General features: G+C 43.3%; 1 long non-coding RNA gene and 1 pseudogene across 1 annotated transcript; one reads left to right on the forward strand and one right to left on the reverse strand.

Moving 5' to 3' along the window:
- Positions 1-504: 504 nt before the first annotated feature.
- LOC123609811 lies at positions 505-5,173 on the reverse strand. The gene is made up of 2 exons (XR_006717971.1): positions 4,670-5,173; positions 505-958 (listed from the first exon to the last, which is right to left on the reverse strand). It is a non-coding gene; the product is annotated as an uncharacterized LOC123609811 (long non-coding RNA).
- An 8,337-nt stretch (positions 5,174-13,510) lies between these two features.
- On the forward strand, positions 13,511-15,188 carry LOC123609951 (annotated as a pseudogene).
- Positions 15,189-15,796: the final 608 nt, after the last annotated feature.

Here is a 15,796-nt window from a genome sequence, read left to right on the forward strand (position 1 = left end):
CTAATTAAAATCCAATACTGCCTTAAAAAATACCCCATTCCCAGTCTTATCTCACCGCTCCAGGATGTGACTGTGTACAACTGGTTTGACATGACAAAGGATACGATAAGGCCCAAGTGGATGGTACAAATGAAAACAAATGCTTTAGGACTGTAGTTTTATTTCCTGTACAACTATGCACCATTTTCAGGATAAAATAACAAAAAAGAAATACATATTTTTTGTAACAAAATACCGGCACAAAATTTTAAAATTTACACCATCTGAGCTGCCAAAAAGGTTTTTAAAAAGTATCAGGGGCGCCTGGGTGGCGCAGTCGGTTAAGCGTCCGACTTCAGCCAGGTCACGATCTCGCGGTCCGTGAGTTCGAGCCCCGCGTCAGGCTCTGGGCTGATGGCTCAGAGCCTGGAGCCTGTTTCCGATTCTGTGTCTCCCTCTCTCTCTGTCCCTCCCCCGTTCATGCTCTGTCTCTCTCTGTCCCCAAAATAAATAAACTTAAAAAAAAAAAAGTATCAATTACTCTCCGAATAATACACAATAAAGCACAACCGACTGTAAGAGTTAAAGTTGCAAAGGGTGATCTCTGCCCACAGAGTTTTGGTGTGTTGATTAATGGAAAGGATTATTAGCTTAACAGCCACCCCCAACAGAACTGTGTCCCTAACGTCATCTTTCAGTCGAAAGTGTGGATATACTCTGCTAAGTAGCAGATTGAAGGTCAGCCCAAGAGAAAACCAATTATCAAGTGTGAACTGCATTTCTGCTTAATACCTTTGTAGACACAAAGCAAGTTGCTCCTGACGAGACACATTTGGAATATGAAAAAGTACTTAGAAAGATAGCTGTCTATGGATGTCAGTGAGTTCAGCTTTCATCTCTCACCGAAGAATCCGAAGTTGAGGAAACTATCCGCCGAGTAGACCAGAGAACATGAGGCCCAGGAACTCCAATTTGGTAACTGTAAATGACATGGTAATTGTAATGACACAGACTGTTTGGAAATTGTAAATTTAAATGTATCTTTTGGTCAGATTTGTGTAAAAAAGAGAAGCTGTAAAACCGAATTTCAATAGCCATTTCTCAACATTGCTATTAAATATTTATCTCCCAAACTTTGGTTCCAAGGTAAGTTTCTGCTTGGGTTCTGTTTCCTGACTCCCTTCAATCTTGTCTTTATTCTTGTTGCCTCAGTAACTTCTACTATCCTATTACCCCACTTAAAATCCTTTGGAAGCTCCCCATCAAATACAGAACGTGGTGTGAACTTTTAGTACCGCATGTAAAGGCTTCCACATGGGGCTGTAACTTCCTATCCAACCCCCCTCTCTCTGCCAATCCCCTCTGGAACTCCCACCCCATCCTTGCTGAATGACCTACATACAGCTCCCCTGGCCCTCCAGCAGATTGCTCCCTGGAGCCCTGAATGCCCTTTCCCAGATCCTGGTAAACAATTGCTCTCCTTTGAGACTCAGCTCCAATGACACTTTCTCTGAAGCTTTCTGAGAGGTGTGATCAGATTTACTCTGTATCCCCCCTCTCCCACGGACCTCTGCCCCGACACATTGAAATCTTCAGATAATTGTTTCCTTGCCAATCTTTCCCTTCTAGTCTATAAAATCCTCAAAGGCAGAGGAGACCTAATGTGCTTTGTCACATTCCTTTTTGCATTGTCACTACTTAGTTTGGTGCTGGGTACATAGAGGGTCCTTAATAAACATTTGAGGAATCATTAAGAAGTGAATTGGAGCAGAACTTTGAAATGAACTGTATCTCCCTCCAAATATCCAAATACTATTTTTGGGTGTCTGCTCAAATGCCACCTTATGTAGAATTATACCCGTCCCCTTCCCACCTGGCACTTTCATACCCTGATTTATTTTTCTCCATAACAGGCTATCCATGTACTCGTTTCCTTATTGATTGTCTCTGTGTCCCTTAGCTCATCACCAGAATGTAAAAACTCTGAGATAAAACAAAACAAAACCCCAAACAGTTCTCAGTTTCCAGAGCTGCCTGAACTCCTTGGCTCGTGGCCCATTTTCTCTGTCTTCAGAGTCAGCTACAGTGCACGGGGTCCTTCCTGTGCTTGGCTTCTCTGACATCCACTCCCACTTTACCTCTCCTGTCTTTTCTGCTGTTCAAGTGATTAGCTTGGTCCTTACTTCTGTAATCCAACCTAATCTCCTTATTTTAGGCCCCATACCTTAATTCCATCTGCCGTGTCCATTTTGCTATGTAATGAAACACATTCACAGATAATGACACCAGAGGGTAAAGATCATGGGAGCCCAAATCCTGCTTGCCACAGCTACCTTGGGAAGTGAGGACATCTAGGGGGGCCTGGGTGGCTCAGTTGGTTGAGCATCTGACTCTCGATTTCAGCTCAAGTCATGATCTCGTGGTTCATGGGTTTGAGCCCCTCATTGAGCTCTGCACGGACAGTGCGGGATTCTCTCTCTCTACCTCTCTCTCTCTCTCTGTCTGCCCCTCCTCTGCTCACACACTCTCTGTCAAAATAAACAAACAAACTTTAAAAAAAAAAGAAAAAGGAAATGAGGACATACACGCATATTTGCATAAAGGAACACTTGAGGGATACAAAAAAAGTTATACGTGGTTTCCTACAGTTGGTGGTTGGGATGATGAAAAGGCATGGATTATTAAGACTTCCCAGTGTAAAGCATTTGATATCATCTCCATTTTTGGACCAAGCGAATATATTATCTGGTTTAAAAATAGAGATCCTTAAAAAATTAAAAATAGAATTACCATATGGTCCAGCAATTCTATTTTGGGATATATAGCTAAAATAATGGAGACCAGAGTCGCAAAGACATGTTTTTTACATCCATGTTCATAGCAGCGATATTCACAGGAGCCAAGAGGTGGAAGCCACCTAAATGCCCTTCGGTGGATGGACAGACAAAATGTGGCATCCATACAATAGAATACTCTTTTAGTCTTAAAGGAAGGAAATTCTGACGCATGCTACAACTACCTTGAGGATATCATGCTACGTGAAATAAGACCGTTGCAAAAAGACAAATATCGTACATATCCCTTCATATGAGGTACCTAGAGTCATATTCCTATAAACAGAAAGTAGAATGGTGGTTGCCAGGGGCTGAGGGGAGAGGGGAATGGGAAGTTGTTTAATGAGGACAGAGTTTCAGTTTTGCAAGATTAAAAGATTCTGTAGATTGGCTGCTCAACAACGTGAATATACTTAATACTACCAAATTGTGCCCTTAAAAATGGTTACAATAGTAAATTTTTTTTAATGTTTATTCACTTTTTTGAGAGACAGAGACAGAGTGTGAGCAGGGCAGGGGCAGAAGGAGAGGGAGACACAGAATCTGAAGCAGGCTCCAGGCTCTGAGCGGTCAGCACAGAGCCCGACGAGGGGCTCGAACTCACAAACCACGAGATCATGACCTGAGCCCAAGTCGGACGCTCAACCCAGCGAGCCACCCAGGCACCCCTATGCAACAATAGTAAATTTTATGTTCTATGATTTTACCACAGTTAAACACACACACACAAATTAAAGATAAAGCTGTTGCCTCACAAAGTGGATGAAAATCCAGCAGAGGGCTTGGTGTTCCTGTGATCCAGGAACCCTCACCCCTGCCCACCCCATGCTGGCAGCCGGCCAAATGTGGGTGGTGAATATTAACCCCACTGGTGAAACTGAAGCCGCTGCAAGGCCTTTTAAACAGTGGCTTGACCAGCAAAGATGCTACATGACTTCATCCTTGTAACAGCGGCTGACTTAACCCGTGCTGAGAATGTGGGAAATCTGTGTCTGTGTCTCACACTTCAGACCCATTTCTCCTGAGACTCTCCTGGTCTATGGTTTGCTTTCCTGGGTTTCATTTCCTGTTCTGCAAAAAGCACATCTGCAGGTGACCTACAGTGAGAACGTTGTGTACCTTCAGGTGACTCCCCATCCTTTGCCCATAGCAACATCCACTTGCTCTACCGAACTGCTTCAGAATACAACGATCTAACATCGGTACGTTTGGTCATGAATAACATCACCATTTATAGGATAGGATCATTGTTTAGCTAGAGATGCCATGACTGTAGTCCAATTCGTTTCGTGTTTTTTTTTCTTCCTACGTATATCAGGTGATGAGCTGAACTGTGTCTCCCCAAAATTCATGTCTTGGAAACCCCAACCCCCAGTACCTTAGAATGTGACTGGATTTGGAGACAGTTTTTGGAGAGGTAATTAATTTAAAATGAAGTCATGAAAATAATTTAAAATTAATTCCAATATGACTTGCGTCTCTATAAGAAGAGGGAATTCGGACACAGACACACAGAGAGGAAAGACCATATGAAAACAGAGGGAGAAAATGGCCATCTGTAAGCCAACAAGAGAGGCCTCGGAAGAAGCCAGGCCGGCCAATACAGTGGTCCTTCCTTTTCTGCGGGCAATACGTTCCAAGACCCCTATTGGAGGCCTGTAACAATGGATAGTACTGAACCTTATACGTACTGTTTTTTCCTATACAGACATACGTATGATAGATTTCAATTTATAATCTAGGCATGGTAAGAGATTAACAATAACTAATAACAAAATAGAATAATTATAACAACATGCTGCAATAGAAAATGAATATGGTCTCTCTCTCAAAACATCTTCTTGTGCCGTACTCACCTTTCTTCTTTTTGTGAGGGTGTGAGATGATAAAATGCCTCCTCTGGCTGGTGAGATGGGGTGAGGTGAATGATGTAGGCACCCTTGTAGTTTAGGGCGACCACGAACCTGACAGTAGAGGGTCATCTGCTTCTGAGGTTCGTCTCCGGTAACCAAAACCACAGAAAGCGAAACCGTGGGCAAGGGGGGACTACTGTCCGGTGATCTCGAATGTCTGGCCTTCAGAATTGTGAGAAAATAAATTTCTGTTGTTGAAACCACCCACTCTGCGATACCCTGCTATAGCAGCCCTAGCAAAGAAATACAAGTGAACAATTGAATCGCCCCAGGAATGAGCAATGATTCCGCTCAGAGAAAACAAATATTTTCCCGGAGAAGCAGGAAACAAAATCTGCTGAGAATTAGCTCTGGCCACACATACGCACAAATTTACTTTATGAAAACGAATACTTCCTTTTCAGACGATAACATCTGTTCTTCAAGTTGTTTAACAATTTTCTTGCAGACCCGTGTGCACTACTTTAAATGTGTTTAATTAAAGGGGTGGGGTGTGGGGGAGAGCAGGAAGCCCCCCCCCCCCCGCCCCAGAACACTGGGGAGAGGGGTTGCTCTAGCTGAAGCCTTCTGGGCCTCGGCCTTGGCCAGTGGCCTCCTAAGCCCATGACATAGGGCTTCTGGAATCTCTCATGGGATCCAAAGTGTTGTTCACTGCTCTGAACTCAATTCATCGCCACCCTTTATTCTCCCTTCCATTTCATGGTGTCTTCCACTCCCAACCTCCTAATCAGCATGTGTGTGCACGTGCACACAGAGGCTTACATCACTATCGAGGTTTTGCAAAGGGAAAGGCTGTATTGCTAAAGGCTCCAAAACACACCTGCTCCAAAAGCATAGGGAGAGAAATGATGATGGCATGCCTTCCTGGAATAGCAGATTTTTTCCCTGTGAAACTCAACGCACGGAAGTGATGTACAAGGCCCTCGTTAACTTCGAAATATTATGTTTCTGCATGTAACTATGGGAATATTTGTTTTGCTTTGCTCTCTTCCTCACTGGTACACAGTGAGAACCAACCAGGAGGATGGATGGCAGGTCAGGAACCAGGAGACACTCTCACTGGTATGGTTGGGAAGGGAGAGGGGCACTGATGCCCCAAGCCAATCTGCCGGCTGCAAGTCCTGAGCTGCAAGGCTGTAGGGCAGTGAGGGCAGTGCACACGTGGCTGCCCTCCTTGAACTTGCGCATCCTTGAACTTGCACAGGAGGCTTTCCTTAGTGATGGGGGGCGTGGCCGCACCAGACTGGCCTGGTCAGGTTCTCTGTGGTGTGTCCGCTCCTGCTGAGGTGGCAGACGGAGTGGCCAAGAAGTAAGCTGTCCTAATGGTTTCTTTATACACACGTTTAGACCCAGATAAAAGCCTGCATACTGAACAGGGTATAAAATGGCTGATTTTCTTTCCAGCTAGAGCATCTCTTTGCTACAGTTTCCTCAGCTGAGCTGAAAAGGGAGCAGGAAGCCTGAGGATTTATTTTGGAATGCACACACGCACTCACGGCTCTAATGTATTTATACATACGCAAGCTTTGTGACATATCTCTGAAGACACTCGAGTCCTCAGGCTTGGAGCTGAAAGACAAGCCTATTTGAGTGTAAACCCTTTGGTTTTTCACAGAATAAGAGCCTTTCAATTGGACTTCATTGATCAAAAAGCCAAACTGTTATGGGGCACCTGGGTGGCTCAGTCAGTTAAGCCTCTGACTTTGGCTCAGGTCATGATCTTGCAGCCTGTGAGTTCAAGCCCCACATCAGGCTCTGTGCTGATAGCTCAGAGCCCAGAGCCTGTTTCAGATTCTGTGTCTTCCTCTCTTTCTGCCCTTCCCCTGCTCATGGTCTCTTTTGCTCTCAAAAATAAAAAAAATATAATTTTTTTAAAAAAAAAGCCAACTCTTATTAAATAGGGACTGTAGATAATTTAAACCAGAAAGCAAAAGAATCTAGAATTGCTAAATGTTAATATATGTGAATCACTTTGTTAAGAAAAAAAAATCGCTGATAAAAAACCGGAGAATTGGTATCATCAAAGTCGTTGAGATCTGCTGGAACACAGAATGTCTGTGAATTAAAACAGGTGACATCCTGGGATCTCCAAGACATGTTTCAGCTTCACCAAAACACACCCAATAAAAACAAACAGGTCACTTGTTTAGTCAACTTGGGTCTGGGACAGTTTTGGCTATTTATACAGATACGATAGGAGGTCTGAAGCTTACATGGCCAACACTGAATTAACCACATAAAGTGACCCTGTGAAGGTGGCTGTGCCGTCAGCCTACGTCAGCTGGCAAAGTGGTACAGCGTCCAGTGATGGCACACAGCACATTGTCAGTGTGGATGCGGGACAGCACTGCCTCTAGGACGTGTCACATCACTGAGGTGGCTTGTCACCCAGGGAGTTGGAAAAATCAGAGAAGCTTAACTCCGGGGCCTCCGGATCTTATGTGTAAAATAAGGAGATTGGAACAGATGGGTATTTCCTAAATGATGAGCCATAAAAATTGGATTCGAATATGGATAAGTTTAGAAAAGCCTGGGCTTAGTAAATTAAATAGGATTCTTTATTTAATATATTTAAATTTATTTAATATATTGAATCTTATTTCTTAGACTTAATATATTAACAATACTATACATCCTCCTGAAAAGGGGATAATAAATTATGTTTTCCAAAGGTGCTTGAACACGGAATTCTTTGAGAAATGCTGAACTAGCAGGTCTTAGTTTCCATAATTCCAGGGAAAGAATGAGGCCATGAGATACAGCAGTGGGGAAAGAGACACTTGGCTTCTGCTTCCAGAGTCCCCTTCATGACCTCACAAGAATGGGGAAGCTGGAAGGGCCCCTGGGAGTCCTTGTGACAATGTCAGGAGTTCTAATTTTGCACAAGCAAATGACATCAGCCCTTTCTAATTAAGGTGAAATATGTTTAGGTAGAGCACATAATGACCTGTGATGTGATGGTTTAGTTGCTGAAAAGTTAACTCATCCCTTCAGAATTCTGGAGCCACCAATAATGCATCCCTTAATTCCAGTCCTGTTCTTTGTATCACGTTAAGATGCCAATGCCCTGGAAGAAAGACCCTTAAACCTAATATATCATTAATGTGTATGAGGCTGAAGCTGTCAGATCTTTTCCTGAGGGAAGATTTTGATTAAAAAAAAGGAAAGAAAGACAATATGAAAAACATGAATATTGACTGGCATAGAGAGGAACAAGGAGAAAAGAGGGATTGTAGAAATAACATAAGAGAGTCTCAGATTTTATTCTGTTGCATTGTCTCAGGTTGGCTTTCTGAGAAGCAGAGCCTCAGACAGGATTCTTGTGGAAGACGTTTGTTGATGGAATCTTCTCCAGAGAGAGAAAGTTGCAAGAGCAAGATATCTGACAAAAAGGAAAGCTAAGTCAAGACGAGCTATGGCCTGGCTTCAGCCAGGCCCCACAGGGGACACGCTGACCACAGCTGTCCCACAGAGTTTGTCATGCCCCGAGGAGAGGCCAGCCTTTCGAACCTCTGTGTAAGGCAGTCACTGGGTGCCAGCTGTTCTACTGTCCATCCCTGGGGCAGGGCATGACTTCCCAGGCAGGAGACTCTCACACAGCTGACGGCTTGGCCTTCGTGACAGGGGAAGGTGTGAACCATCAGAGGCCAACACTCACACCAGCTGGGGCATGGTCACCTCAGCCAGATGACAGGATCCAGGGGGGGCACCGGCTGCACCCATGACCCACCCGTTCAGAATCGGTCTGGTTTGCCTTGACAAAAGTTCAGGTGACTGGAATAGCTTATAAGATTCCTCATGTTCCTACACATCTTGGCATCCTAAATGTTGACAAGAGGCTTCTCCACTGACGAGAGTTTGACATTTCCTTGGGGAGAAATTAACCACACTCCAAGCTCTTCTCTCAGTTCCAGAAATTATTATTTTTTTAAGTTTATTTATTTATTTAGAACAAGTTGAGGAGGGGACGAGGGGGTGGGGGGCAGCGGATCTGAAGCAGACTCTGTGCTGACAGCAGAGAGCCCGATGTGGGGCCGGAACTCATGAACTGTGAGATCATACCCTGAGCTGAAGTCAGACGCTTACTGAGCCACCCAGGCGCCCCTAGGTGTCCTCGTTTCCAGAAATTATAAAGAGTTAAAGGAATTCTGGTGACTTCCTGTCTGTCTGGATTATTTTTTTTTCTTTCTTTTAAAAGGATTTTTTAAAGGCCACCTGACATGCTCATATCCTTTTGAGCAATACTAAAGTTCTATATTGAAAAAAAAATAGGTGTGGCAGGGGAGGATCTATCTTTTGAAAAGAAATGGCTGGCTTCATAGCATTAATTTTTTTCTTACAAATCTGCCTGAAAGAGAGAATGAAAGAAAACGTGTCTTTTAGGTTCTTTACCATAAAGCAATTCTCGACCAATTTCAAGGAGATTTCAAGGTAATCCTCTGCAGTTCTTCGTGTAAAGTAAGAGTAGTGTGCTTCTTATTATAAAGGTAATTTGATTTCCCCGATAATTATTAGTTAGCTATTAAGTCTTTTCTAGGGTGTGCCTTGGAGGACAGAAGCTTAGATTTTCTCTTTCAGAAAGCCTCCGGTTCTCTTTTTTACAGGTTCATCGAATGAGTGGGGCGGGGGGGGGGTACAATTCTGCTTAATCCAATGCCCTGTCTCTGCTGGTGTTTGGCAGCTCATGTACGTGACCTCAGCATCCTGTGTATTTTCTAAAGTGGCATTTCTAGTCCTTTTGGAAATTCATCAGGGAAAGGTCCATGAACATTTCTAGAGTATCTTGTAAAAAACTGTATGCTTCTGGAATCCCAAGCATAAGAGCCAGGAATCATAACAAAGTCTAGGTCAGTAGGAAGACAAAGAACACTCCTCATGTGCTTCTGTTAAGAGGATTTGTCCATCACCTTCATCAGATCACATGATCTGTTTTATTCTCCAAGGGCCTTGCACAAAAGGCACACTTAAAGTAAACTACAAAATTCCACATCTTCCTGCCTGCTGGTCAGACTATATTCCTTTTGATGGGGTGCATGTGGTGGCGGGGCAGGGGCGGGGTGCAGTCAGGGGACAGGATGATCTTTCCCTTCCCAAAATCTATGCTTTTAATTTTCCAGGCTTTGGCTCTATATTCATATTCAGCCCTTGGATTTCCAAAAATAATACTCCTCCCGGCCCCCTTCCCCAACCCAAACCCTCTTATTTTCTTTCTGAAAAAAGCCTGGCTTGTGTAAATAAAACATTGCCAAGGCTTTGCTTCTAAGCAATTTGGTCTGCTCTGAATTTACAAAATCCATGCAGCAATTCATTTGACTTCAGGCTCCCTCCCCTGGAAAGCAGTGTATATCTGAGTATTCTTGTGAAAGCCAGAACACAGCTTGAATTCTGGAGATGTGCAAGGAAGGACAAGGAAGAGCAGCTACCTACTGTAGCCAAACACTAGTCCCAGTACATCAGTACCTGTTTGTAGAATTAAATCGAATGCTGCGGACGTAGCTAGAGGTTTCCAGCAGGTATGGGGAACCAAGCCATCCTCACCAGCTGGCAGCACATCCAGGCCTTCCTGGAGGACTACACAGCACAGTGACTCATCCTTTGTCCTTCTCACGCATCAGAGAGAAAACAGAGGTCCTCAGATAAAAGTGCCGTCAATCCCTGCCCACTCCCAAACTAACCCCAGTTGGTGCCCAGGTCTTCCCCCTCCTGACTCAAAACAGGAATCATTCCTATTTCCATCGAATGCTGATTCTGGAGAATGTCTAATTGTCTGTTAGGACAGGAAGTAAGTGACTCCGTTTCTCTGACTCCTTGGCCGATTCAACATCTGTCACATCTGTCACTCTACCTTTGTGCTCCTCTGTTTTTGGCTCTGCTTTCCTGGTTCTGTGTCTCTAGACACATGTCTGTCTCCCACGGGACTGTAAGCTGCTCGAGCGTGGAGACTGTGCCTTATTTGTGCTTACCTTCAGAACATACCATACTGCTTGCGTGTGATTGCACTCCTTACAGGGCTGTAGAATGTCACATGCTTCGAGGAAATTAATACGGGAACATTGCATAAAGTAGGTTGAAGAATGAAAAAAATATGTTGATGGGGATAACTGTGAGAAAACTATTGTAATCATTTAGCTGCTAGGCAAAGAGCACTGGACTAGCCAATTGTGGCGAGGAGAAGGACTGTGCGCAGGCTCGTAAGGAGGAAATTGGAATCAGAGAAGATTCCTGGTTTGCAAGCCATTGTCAGATCTTTACAGGGGCACCTGGGTGGCTCCGTCGGTTGAGCGCCTGACTCTTGATTTTGGCTCAGGTCATGATCTCCCAGCTCATGAGACGGAGCCCTGTGTCAGGCTCCACGCTGATAGCACAGACCCTGCTTGGGATTCTCTCTCCTCCTCTCTGTGTCCCTCCCCCTGTTCATGCTCTCTCTCAAAATAAATAAACATTTAAAATAAATAAAAATCTTTATGATATTCATTCATTCATTAAGTATGCAGTGCCCCTTCTCATGCCAGGCCCTAATTCTAAGGCCTGGAGACACAGAGATAAAACAAAATAAGAATATAAACTCAGAAGAATCAGATTTAAGTACTGCAGTCAATTGTTTTAAGCTTGCCAAGTTTGACAGGTATTGGTAGTTGGAAATCTAGGACTGGAGCTTTGGAGAGAGTTCAGATATTGAGATAAATATTTAGGAAAATATTATGCAAAGGGAACAGTTACTTTAGGATTCCCAAGGGTAATTATTGCAGGAAGGATTAAGAAGAAGATATAGTCTTGTGAGATCTTTGAAATATATATTTGGAAACATAAAGAAAACATCCTACGAACACTTAAGCAAGAGAAACAGAGGTTACCTCTTTTGAGGGAACACCAGTTAAGACACATTAAGGCAGAAGCTGAGCTAGTCATCAGGACTAGTCACACATATTCTGGTCTTCCCTTCTTTCTGGAAACATGATAGGATTATCTGTCCTCAATCCTCTTTGAATTAGGTGAGACAGTATGACTTGCACCCTGAGTGTAGTGTGCCTGACTCCCAGCTGGAAACTTTAAATATTTTTTTTTTTAACATTTATTTATTTTTGAGACAGAGAGAGACAGAGCATGAACAGGGGAGGGTCAGAGAGAGGGAGACACAGAATCTGAAATAGGCTCCAGGCTCTGAGCTGTCAGCACAGAGCCCAACGCGGGGCTCGAACCCACAGCCCTCACGGACCGCCAGATCATGACCTGAGCCGAAGTCGGCCGCCCAACCGACTGAGCCACCCAGGCGCCCCGCCAGCTGGAAACTTTAAGAGACAGAACACAGTTTGCCAAGTGTCCTTCTCTCCTATGTCCTCATTAAAGAATATATTTAGATGAAGCCATCTATTAGGCTGGGTCCCTGAATGACCACGTGAGCAAAGCCACTTTACTGTGCTGTACTTGTAGCATGAGTGAAAAATAAACCTTTGTTGTGTTAAGCCACTTAGCTTTAAGAGTTGTTTGTTACTGCAGCATTACCCAAGTGATCCTGACTGATACATAGGCTACACTGCTATAATTAAGAACTCAAAAATCTGTATGCCACATAGTCCTTCATGGTCACAAGTTCCTTCCGTTTTATAGCCTTCCCAACCTCCTTGTGTGTTTCCTCATTCTCATGGTCAAAAGTTGTTCACCAGCTCCACATTCACACTCCAGCCCCACGAAAGGAATGAACGGCAATCAACTTATTTTTAAGGAAGTGACATTAAAGTTGCACATATCACTCTTCCACACATTCCATTCATGAAAGCCTGGTCACAGAGCCACACCTAACAGCAGGGGTGGCTGGTAAAAGTAGTAACCAGCAGTTATGCACCCCACCAAATCTGGAGTGAGATCAATTCTTTAAAAAGAAGAAAATGGATGGATACTGGTGGCAATTTACAGTGGCTGCCATAGGGTTCATGGCATGTCCAAGGAGCTAACATAAACGTAGTATAGCTATCGCTGGGGAATATAGTGAGATAGAGAGGGTGGCTCAAGGAGAGGTGGCAGGAAAAAAAAAAAAAAAAGAAGAGATGGCAGAGATAAGTGAGGTCAAGATCAAGGAGGGCCTTCCAAGATTTATTTAAAAGTAATGGAAATCCATTGAAGAGTTTTAAGTGTGGGAGCAACACAGATTTGCATTTTAGAAGATTCTTCTGTTTGCACGAGGGAGGATAGATTGAAAAAGACCAATTAGGCAGCTTTTGTAGGATCTAAGTAAGAGCTGGTAGTCACTTAACTCCATAGCAGAAGCTCTGGGGACAGGGAGAGGAAGATGAATTCCATTGTTATGTAGAATCCAGAATCAAGAATACTGAAAAGTGTGGTGAGAGCTATGAGGGCTGAGGGAAACCAGAGGGTTAAATATCTTCCCAGATTTTCTGGCTTTAGGATTGAAGTGGATAGTGCTATCAAATCCTGGAGGGAAAATTCTGGCAGAGGATCAGGTTCACTGGGAAAGAAACAAGTGTCATTTTGATCACATTGTGTTTAAAGTGCCTGTGGGGTGTCCAAATGGAGATATTTGGCAGTTAGTTACATGTCTATGGTCTTGAGGGATAGATCTGAAGGATTGGGAATTGTTAATGTATGGATGACAATTAAATCCAAGGAACTGGTCAAAATGGCCTGGAGAAAGTGGGCTGGGGAAGAAAAGGGGAGCTCTGAAGAGCATCAACATTTGAGGAATGGGAAGAGAGGGAGGGGCCTAATATCATAATTGAGAAGAAAGTGCCAGAGGGAAGGCAGAAGAATCAGGAGATACATGGCTTCATGGATGCTGCAGGAAGCAAGACTTTCAAGGAGAAAGTGAGCAAAAGTCTAAAATGTAATGAGAAATAAAGCAAAACAAGACCAGAAAACAGGTTTAGATAAAGTATAGTCCAAACAGTACAAGACAGAAAGCAAACGAAACTTCAAATCATTTAAAAAAAAAAAAAAGAAGAAGAAACATGCAATAAAACGATTGAGGTGAGATCAAATAGAACAGCTATGTCATAAAAGGAAGAGGGCAAAGCAAAGATTTTCAGATTATTTTTTAAATCAAAATTCAACTATGTGCTGCTTACGTGATGCTTGACAGAAAACACGGTATCACTAACAGTTTTTGATGGAATAGGCAAATACCACTGAGAGAATCTGAATACTATGATTAATAAATACTACAGAATGGCTAATTCCACAAAGAAGCCATTCCAGGTTCAGGAAATCATACAATGATTAAATCTGAAAGCCCGAAAGATGAAAAATGTTCTGAAAACATCATCAGGGTAAACTCAAAAGCGCTTAAAAGCAACAACAACAATAAATCACTCAGCATAGGTGGGTGAGGTGGCAGTGGTGGTGGCTAGGTGGCTGGGCAGGCGGGTTCAGGCGTTGGGGCCAACTGCTGCCAGGATCCTGCTGGAGGCAAACAAGTGCATCATTGAGGAGATGCTGGCACTCAATTTCGAGAATGCAGCCCCTCACAGCAAACCAGAAGCAGCAGTCACATGTGCAGATTTCGATGGAGTCCGCTCTCGTATTTCAAATCCTAATGGAGACAAAACAAAAGTGATGGTCAGTATTTCTTTGAAATTCAGCAAGGAATCGAGGCACATAGTGCTGATGAGTTATTAAAGAGAGTGTATGGGAGCTTCTTGGTAAATCCTGAGTCAGGATACAGTATCTTTTTTGCTATTGTGACTTTGGAAATCTGCCGGCATCCAAGATTCCACTGTGCATCAGGTTGGCATGTTGAAATGAAATTGTTTTGCCTCTGTCTTTGAGAAATACTTCCAGTTCCAAGAAGAGGATAAAGAAGGAGAGAACAGGGCAGTTATCCATGTAGGGATGATGAGACCACGTATGCCGAGTCTTAAAAAGACAGAGTCACAGTCGTCTTCAGCATAGTGCTTAAGGATGTTGATGATGTGGCCATTGGAAAAGTGTTCATGCAGGACTTCAAAGAAGGAGGCAGAGCCAGCCATACAGCCCTACAGGTCCTCTTTAGCCACAGGGAACCTCCTCTCGAGCTGAAAGACAGATGCTATCATGGGTGACAACACTGGCTATCTTAGCTTCATGCTGTTCCCTCACTACACCAATGCCAGTCTTAAGACAACACCATGTTCTGGGTGATTCCCACGTTCTGGGACTATTTGCACTACCACATCAAGGACTTTCAGGCCCATATTCACACAAGTATGCAGGCAAACACATTCCTCAAGGTGCTAAATCATGCATGCCCAGGTGCCAAGAAAAAAGAAGTGAAAACAATCACTGGGAAGATGTTTTCATCCAGCTAACTCTTGGGAACAGGATGAGGAAGTGGCTGGCAACTGAAGGCAGGAACACTTGCTACCAGATAATGTAGCTTTAAATGTTTCACCTCTTCGGGTTCTTAAGGGATTCTCCATTTTGGTTCCATTTTGTACATGTTTGGAAAATAATCTGCAGAAACAAGCTGCACTTGCAAGGAATTTGTAGTTCTCAAGAATTAAAAAAAGGAAAAAGAAAAGGTGTGTGTGTGTGGGGCGTGTGGGTGGCTCAGTTGATTAAGCATCTGACTCTTGATTTCAGCTCAGGTCATGATCTCGAGGTTCATGAAATCAAACCCCAAGTCAGGCTCTGTGCTGACAGTGCAGAACTTGCTTGGAATTCTCTCCCTCTCTCTCTACCCCTCCCACATGTTTTTAGGGGTCATTTTTAATGACCTCTGATGACCAAACCAGCCTTTGGAACATTGTCCTCCTTCTGACTCTACTTGTGGTGAGTCCATGTTCATTATAATCTCAAAGGAGAAATAAAACTTTGTAAAAAAAAAAAAAAAAAAAAAAAGCAAAACCACAACAAGAAACCAATCTTACTCTGAGCATTTTGGTAACTTTTTTTGTGTATGTACTTAGCTATACTTTAAATAGTTGCTTTGTATGAGATGGTTAAAAAGGCCAAAGATAAAGGTGTTTGGTTTTTGTTTTTTTTTTTCCTTTTTTTGTCAGTGAAGTTGCTGTTTATTTATTTATTTTTCCGGCCTGTTTCGTATATGTGTGAAACAGTGTTGTCCAACGATAAACTAGA

This window comes from Leopardus geoffroyi, chromosome B2 (genome assembly GCF_018350155.1).
Source record: "Leopardus geoffroyi isolate Oge1 chromosome B2, O.geoffroyi_Oge1_pat1.0, whole genome shotgun sequence".
NCBI lineage: Eukaryota > Metazoa > Chordata > Mammalia > Carnivora > Felidae > Leopardus > Leopardus geoffroyi.